Here is a 9,250-nt window from a genome sequence, read left to right as displayed (position 1 = left end):
GGAGAGTTTAGGCGCATGGAGGAGCCTGTTCCAGAGGTTGAGTATCAGGCAGTGCCAGGAGTAGGACGTCGTGCTACCAGAAGAGGAGGTCGTACTGCCAGTGGACGCAGTGCCGCCAGAGGACGCGGTGTTGCTGCTAGAGGACCTGGTGGTGGAGGACACCATCTAGTAGATGAGGCAGATAAGGCCACTCCCATTCCAGAGGTCGTTCCCGTTTTAGTCCAGCCGCAGCCGTTCCAGGCCAGTGGCAGCTCACCTGGACAGTCACCTACGTTTACGCCGGCGCTCCTATTTGCTGAGATACCTGGCTCTTCATCACAGCCGAGCCAGAATGCGTACATGGAGGAGCGTGATGACGTCGATTGGGCGGCGTTACGCGCTTCATTAGCTGATGAGCGACCTTTAAGGAATTTAGACGGACCCAAGATTCTTGACTTCGATGACTTTTTAATCCCGCTTAGTATTTAAAATACTTATTTGATCATTTAAATTACTTATTTTAAATATATATGTTACTTATTATTTCGTAATTTTTCATATTTTAGGGTTCGGCGCCAGTGGATCCACAAGAGCGACCCACTCAGGCGTTTTCTCATTAGCCTGCCAAGCTAGCGGTGTCTTCCCATGTGACTGTCGAGCCACAGGTAAGCTTTTTATTAAAATCAATTTTATTCAATATAAGGTGAATATTTAAAATACATATTTGATTATTCAAAGTGATATATATATATATATATATATATATATATATATATATATATATATATATATATATATATATTTCGTAATTTTTCATATTTTAGGATTAGGCGCCAGTGGGTCCACAAGAGCGACCCATTCAGGAGCCTTCTCATGAGCCTGCCGAGCCAGAGGTGTCTTCTCATGAGACTATCGAGCCACAGGTAAGCTCTTTTTACTTAAAATCAATTTTATTCAATATAAGGTGAATATTAACTTAATTTTTTTAACCGTTATTTGGACTTCGAATAGCATTCGTCCAGGAGACTACATCATATTCAGTACCAAACTCATCTCAGATGCCTACAGACCACCTCAGGAGCCTACTCAAGCGCCCGTCGATACACAGGTTTGATTATTCAACAAATGTTAATGTATTCAATTGAATAAATAAGAAATGATACTAATTATTATATATTTTTCAGGTTCATCCTTCGGCGCCTGTGGTGGCAACTCCCGACGACGAAGAGGTTGAGTTTTCAGACCCGGCTCAGCCTGAGGTTCTGAGTATGCCAGCGGGACTAGATCCCAAGAAGAAGCATGTTATAGTCAAGGGCAAGGGGAAGAGGATATGATCATGACTTGGAGCACCCGGTTATTAAAAGGAAAAAGGGCGATGGAGACGATGGCGAGGGCGGTGGGGATGGTATGAGCCTTAGGCCTAAGGACAGTCTCCGTCATACTACATGTGGGACCTACTAGTATATACAATAATCTTGTACAGTTTAAGTAAATATTGTATATTTAAAGCGCTTCTATTTATATTTATAATTATTATCTTAGTCTTTATTATTGTTTATAGAGTGTCACATCCTAAATTGATAATAAAAAAAAACGTAACACATTCGAAATAAAGTTAAACATTAATTTAAAAATAACACGAAACCCTAAAACATAAATATCGTAAAGCTAAGGACTATAAGTCTTCAAACAAAAATGGACTTCGAGCACTTTTCAATCACTAAAACGATAGTCCGAATTTTTGTGTATCCTTAATGTATTGATCCTACCTTATTAATCGCACAAAAATAAGTAGGGTTCTATATAAAATATTGAAGTTTCGGAGTCTCAAAGTATGATTAATATACGGCTAAAGTACGTAAAAAAGTGTGAAAATGTAAATAGAGCCTGTTTTGGGAAAATGGGGACTCCTATAGCGCAGTATTTTACTGCGCTAAAGGACTTAACAGTGTTGTTACAGTTAAGTCCTTTAGCGCAGTATTTTATTGTGCTAAAGGTACTTTTGTACCAATTTTGTTTTAGGGGTATTTTGGTTCACTTGGATTTTTATTGGGTCATTTTGTTTCCGGACTCCACTTTCTATCAATCAACTTATACACAAATATAAGAATTGAAAATTAATATATACATCATAATTACATAAGGAATATTTTTTGAAGTTATCGGCAGTAAATGAATATACTTGGAGGTCATGGGTGTGGATCACCTCCGGTAATTATAAATGGGGTTTTAAATTTACTAACCTGCCACTACTCAATTTCTGACTAAACAAAATTCCTCGAATCTGAACGAAACCCATATGCATATCAACTCTTTCCAATTCTTAAAATTCTTCAAAAGAAGTTTGCATCTTCATCAGTAAAATGCTTTAGGTGTTCACCCAAGGAGTTGCTGAAATGGAAAAGAGAATAGGGGTGTGGAAGTGTGAGTAATTCATGGGCGGAGCCACCTTAGGCGAAGGGTGGTCAGGTGCACACCCTTCGTCGGAAATTACGCTCTGTACGTAGGGGCGGATCCACCCTAAAGGGTGGGGGGTGGCATGACACCCCGTAGATTAATAATTTTTTTTATATATATTTATGTTGTAATTTGTTTAAATTAGGTTCCATATTTGATCCTGCTACCCCCAGTCTTAAATTAGACAAAGGTGTCATGGCTAGTAGACACAAGTTTGAATCTATCTTGAACGTTTTTCGACTCCCAATTTCTTTGTGTTTTTTACTTCCTTTGTACCAGTAATTCCCTTTTCGGCTCTCCTAATTTTCTATTTATCTTTTTATTATTTATATTGTCTTTCCTCATTTCTATTATTTTATCTGTGATCTCTAGCGAGAACACACAAATAGAAACTTCAAAATCCTTTAAATTAAGCATTTATCTTAATCTCAAATATGTGAGTATTTAAATCGAAAAACTTGGGTCTCAATGAGAATTTTGGATTGAGATCAAAATTCATTTTTTTTAAAAAAATAATTTCTTTTGTTTATTACTCCCTCTGTCCATGTGTACTTGTCTATATTTGACTTGGACACTCTTAATAAACAACCAAAAAAACAATGAGACATGAATTGGAGTACTTAATAATAAGGGTAAAATAGGTATAAAATGGTAAATTATGTCTTCATTTTTCAAACAATATAACTTACAAGTAAAAGTGAACATATATTTTTAGTATAATGGACAAACAAAAATGGACGGAGGGTAGGGCTGGGGGTTCGGTATTCGGTTCGGTATTTTCAAAGTTCGGGTTCAGTAATTCGGTAATCGGTAATTCAAAGTATATACCAAATACCGAACTTTCAAACTTCAGTTCGGTAATTCGGTAATCGGTAAATCAAACTTCGGTTCGGTACGGTATTCGGAAATACCATATTGAAGTTGAAGTCCACTGTATTAGAATGCAAGTATACTATGCAAGGGGTCAATGTAATTAGTAACAACAGCAACATATTCTTAAAATAAATTGGGCAGAAATTGTATAGCAAACTTGACAAAAGTTCCAGAATTGAAGACATTCTAGTTAGATCTTTAAAAATCCTTAAGTTATTTCAATAACAAACGACAACCCCAAAAAGTAGCTACTTATAAATTCTTAGTCCAAGATCTCATAATACAGCAGCTTCCAACAATCCGGAAACTGGAAGCTCTAGTTGTTGTGCACTCCAATTTACCATCTGCGACCATGAAAGAAACCAATTTGAGTAAGAAGGTCCATAGGCAAAAGCCTAAGCAATTCAAGAAAGAAAAGAAAACATTAACTACATGAGCACATATCAGTAACCAAAAAGATTAAATAAAAGTTCTCATGAGAACAACATAGCATAGTACTGTACAGAGTGTTGTTTGCAAGGCCACGATGAGGCAAATTGTTGGAAACTTAATCCAGATTTGCTTCTTGAACAAGAAATTGATGAAGGAGTTAAGGCAGATGAAGAAATTAAGAGATTCAAGCTTAAACTACTAAGGACAAAGGAAAACAACCTGCAGTTACTAATGAGCAAGACACAGGTAAAGGAAATCATAATCCAAGGCAGTCAAAGTTTAAACAAGCAAGTTATCGAAAATAGAAATCATGTTATTAAGGTGTTGGATAGTGGAAAGTTGGTTGGCAATGTTAAAGACTTATACAAATGGCAAACTAACAAGTGGAAGAAGCAGGTTAAGGATAATGAAAATTCTCAACAGGTGGTTGGGCCATCAGTAAAAGAAACAAATGGCAAGAAGGATGCTAATGGGGCTGATCAGTGATCATAAGCAGCAGCAGTTGGCATTATCAAAAGTTAAAAGTACTGGTGGAAATAATGTGGAATAATCAAATACTTTCCTTTTGATATATTTTGCATTTTCTCGGGATTTTTCACCTTTGTCTTCTAACGTTAAGTTTACAACTTGCCTACACATCACAAACCACAAAATTGATTTCTAAATAATATCACTGAAATTACCTACAAATGATTAATAATAATACAAAATAACTGATTCAAACCCCTTGATGTGAACTCATCAGTGCAAGAAGTATACCCAAAAGTACAGAACCTATACAAGAGTAAGATACTTTACAAATTGCACCAAGTCTTCTATGCATGCTTACTATATTTAATTTGCTTTGACAGGTCATCCTCAAAGTGGAAAACTAAAAAAACGATCTGTACAAACATAAAGACACAGTTTAAAACAAACCTCTAACAGTACTCCAACGTCATGAATCTGGCATACCATTCAAAATTTCTAATAATATGAATCAATCACACAAGTAAACTTTTCCTTTATCAGCATAACAACTTCATAGAATCCTCACTCCGAGAAAAAGGACAAGTTTGACACCTCTTAAAAGCTTTACAAATATGATATCTACTTCTTATGCCATTAAAAATCTCAAAAAATTGTATGCATGAGTCCTTATTGTTTAACTCTATGCACAGACTCCTAATTGTTTAACTCTAACATGGACACATTTTAACACTTGAAGCGAGGGGAGAAATGAAAAATGAAAATTCAGAGCCTTATACCTGAGGCATCTTACGATTACAAATCAAGAACGAGGGAATCTTTTGAGCTATCAGCCATATCTAAAAAGAATTTAAAATGTGTCAACAATTAAATTAAGTAAAAAAATATAAATATAAAATACAAAAACTGAAAAACATACCAACTTCAAGTTTCATAAGATCATTAAAATCTTCTTCAACATTTATGGGATAAGGCTAATTTCGACGCCAATCTTGAAGACAAATAATAGCTTGCACCAATTTCGGAGTCAAAGAACTCCTAAATGAATCAGAATACGGCCCCCGGTGCTAAAGGCACATTCCGATGCCACACTAGAAATTGGAATTGCCAACACATCACGAGCCATCTCGGAAAGAATTTTATATCTAGGAGAATGAGCTTTCCACCATGACAAGATATCAAAATTGTCCTCATCATTATTCGACTCTAGTTCTTCACTAAGATACTTTTCCAACTCCGACTTACCACCCAACAGAATACTTTATTTTCTTTAATTTAAGTTTTCTCACCCGAAAGCAAATCCCAACTGATCACACCCAAAAAGAAAAAAGACAAAAAAAGGAGAAAATCTTCAACCCATTTAATTTCCTAGAAACGAAAGAGACAATTTTAACAAATATCTTTCTTTCTTTCTCTCCCAAATACTACTGCTATGGATACTATCCATTCATATCTTTCTCTCCCAAAAACAACAACAACGAAGCATTGGAAGTGTAAAATAAAATAAAAAAATTCAATACGGAAGCTATTAAAGAAGCTTAAATTAGTGAATCTCACCATTGTTTTCTCTTTGAGGAAGGAATGAGAAAAACCTAATGTGAGAAAAGAGACTTCGCAATTGGAGCTGAGATGATACCGTGATTACCAGACCTGGGGAGATTTTGTGTGAAGTAGAACAGATGGGTGATGGGTATACAGTGTTAAGGATGAAAGTGAAGTGAACTGATCGATGAAGGTGAAGTGTTAGGGTCTTAGGGATTAGTGTTAAGGTCTTAGGGATTACAGTGTTAGTACTTAGTATTGGGATTTTTACGGATTTGGCTATTGGATTTCCGGATTTGGGCTGGACTTAAAATGTTTTTACAATGGGCCTTTAGCCCTTTACCCCTTTAGGGTGTACAATATTGGTATTAATTTCGGTATTCGGTATTTACCGAATTACCGAACGATATAATTGTAAATACCGAATACCGAAATCAAAATACTAAATTTTATATTTCAGTACTGAATACCGAACCAACAACCGAATTACTGAATACCGAAATAGCCGGTTCGATTCGGTAATTCGATTTTCGGTATTTTATGCCCAGCCCTAACGGAGGGAGTGTATTATAAAAATTTATGCTATTGTATAATTGTTAAATTCAATTTAAATCACTTTACTAGTTAAATTGTGATTGAAATTTTGTAAGCACTGCTTAGACAAAACATGAAATTTATGATTTATTTTTGAGAACTTGTAGTTTATCTAATTCTACATTTACTTATGGTGTGTATATACCTATTGAAGAGTTTTTCTATTATTTTTCTTATTGGGATTGGTGTAATTCCCTTATTGAAGATGTTATTTTACTTGTGCAAATTCATTTTTTAATATATATAAGAGACGCAAGTCCCTTGGTGAAAATATTGATTTTACTTTTGTTGTTAATGGGTGTTAATGAGTGTGATTCCTTGTTTAAGATGCTAATTATGTTCGTTTATTGATTTTTGAGATGTAATTTCATATTTGCAAATAAAAAAAACCTATTAAGTTGACCCGAATAAACTAAAAAGAGAGATGAACCCGACCCAAATACACGTTCCTAACAAGATGTACATTGAAGAAAATTGTGGCACCCGCCACCTTCAAATCCTAGATCCGCCTCTGTCTGTACATAGGTTAAATGTTAGTTATTATGAGTATATATTTAATTTTGCACACCCTTAATACAAGTGAGAAGAAAATTTGCACACCCTTTCCCAAATTCTTGGCTCCGCCACGGGTGAGTATGGGGCTAAAGTGGGTATAGAATTATTTTGTTTCCGTAAAGGGGGTATAGAATTGAACTATGAACTTTTATAGGATTTATTAAGTAGCTAGATGAATCTGTCAAGGAAGTTATATCGATAGAGAAGTTAAAAATGTTATCAGTGAGCAAAACACGCATCTGATGTTTATGATCTATGTTTCTCTATTGAACACTGAGAAGGAAAATGAAAAAAGTAGAGGAATACAATTCTGGCCTTTTAAAATTTGAATGGAAATGTAGCCTTAATTCAGAACCCCGTTAACAATCACCGAGGTTTATGTACTGGAGGTGATCCAAACTCGGAGGTCATTAGCTTCTCTATTTGTTTAGTTATGTAATTCATTCAGAGAGATATCTTCTTCTTCTTATATAATTCTTATGTATATGAATGCGAAACCACTTTCGTCTTTCTACGGAATCAAACTTCTCATTTACGATCAATATCTTTTGGAGTCCTTCTTGAACTAATCTATTTTTATGGAAAAATAGTACGTCTTGTAGAAGTCTTTGCTAAGGATTTTCAGGTTACCTATGGTTATTCAAGGATCCTTTCGTACATTATGTTAGGTATCAAGGAAAATCAATTCTGGCTTCAAAAGGGACGTTTTTTTGATGAATAAATGGAAATTTTACCTTGTCAATTTTTGGCAATGTCATTTTTCTCTGTGCTTTCACACAGGAAGGATCCATACAAACCAATTATCCAACGGAAAAATTGGCCCCGCTCCGCTTTCTTAAAAGCAAGGACCACTACAGGAGGTCAAACCAAGGATCCATGGAAGTGGGGGCTCGTCCCCAGTCAATATTGGATCAAACAATAGGGGGTCGTAGCCCTGATAGCCCTTCCTATTGGGATAGCTCGGGCTTTGCCTGCCCTTTCGAATCCAAAATTCCGGCTCGGCCCGGGAAAGTGTTGGAGAAAGCGAAAAGGATTCCTTCTGGTTGTCACATCTTGTCGCCCTGTCTGCTTTGGCTATCTGTTCGTAATGCTTCCTTCTTTTCTTCGATTGAATGAAGTCCTTCTGAACTGGAATCATGAAATGGATTCGAACCAATATCTCTTTTGCGAGTCATTAGTTTCTCTATTTGTTTAGTTATGTAATCATGAATGAAAGAGAGAGATATGAAGTTCTAATCAATATAACACATACCTAAATTCCTAATTGTAATAACGTCAAAACTTATGTCACACCCTGCACAATCAGATAAGAAATATTATTCAGGATAAAAAAGAAAGTGAAATTAAAATTTTGGAATGCTAGAAAGACGCCTACCTCTTGTAGCCTTTTTGCCTGTACAAAATTTTAGCAGCGTTTTGTTCGTTGTAATTCATACCATAAGCGAGACGCAAGAAGCTTAAAGAACATTCAAGGAAGGATTAAGAGTTCTATTGCTTTATTACAAAAAAAAAAAAAAAAAAAAAAAACGCTTGCTTTTAACCAAATAAACTCATCAAAAACCAAAAACTAAACTCAAATATAATACTCACAAAGTAGTCCAAAAATGTTAAGCTATTGATATTGCCGAATCCCAATTGTTCAATCCCGCAGGAGGACATGAATATATAATATAACATGAAAAATCGGTTCCAAAAAGGCTTGATCGTTATAGTAGGATGACTGCTATAGAGGGTTCTGATTGTAATCAGCAAGGCATGTCTTTCCAAGGGCCCAAGAGTTAGGTTCTGTTTATTAACAAGTATAAGAATTGAAAATTAATATATACATCATAATTACATAAGGAATTGTTTTTGAAGTTATCGGCAGTAAATGAATATACCTGGAGGTCATGGGTGCGGATCACCTCCAGTAATTATAAATGGGGTTTTAAATTAATGCCATGCGCTAATCGAAATTTTAAAAGGCTGGGATTATTTCCTCCTCTTTCTTCCTTGCTCCCTAAATCTCCTTTGTTACTCACCTGCCACTGTTCAATTTCTGACTAAACAAAATTGCTCGAATCTGAACGAAACCCATATGCATATCAACTGAGTCCGGAGCCTAAAGGGTATAAAAATACACGGTATTTAACAAAAGGGGATGACCAAAAAATTATAAAAAAATTTTTGCGGCTGTCAACAAAAATTAAAAAAAAAAAAAAATTTAAACGTATAACGTGGACTGATCCATGTTTTACAAATATATTTTGTAAAACGTGGACTGATCCACGTTTTACCTCTAAAGTTCTTTTTTTTTTTTTTCGGAGCACTAAAAAAAAAAAATTTGGTAAACTTTTTTTTTTTTTTTTGC

This window comes from Lycium barbarum, chromosome 10 (assembly GCF_019175385.1).
Source record: "Lycium barbarum isolate Lr01 chromosome 10, ASM1917538v2, whole genome shotgun sequence".
In the NCBI taxonomy this organism is placed as follows: Eukaryota; Viridiplantae; Streptophyta; class Magnoliopsida; order Solanales; family Solanaceae; genus Lycium; species Lycium barbarum.
This window is presented reverse-complemented; position numbering follows the sequence as displayed.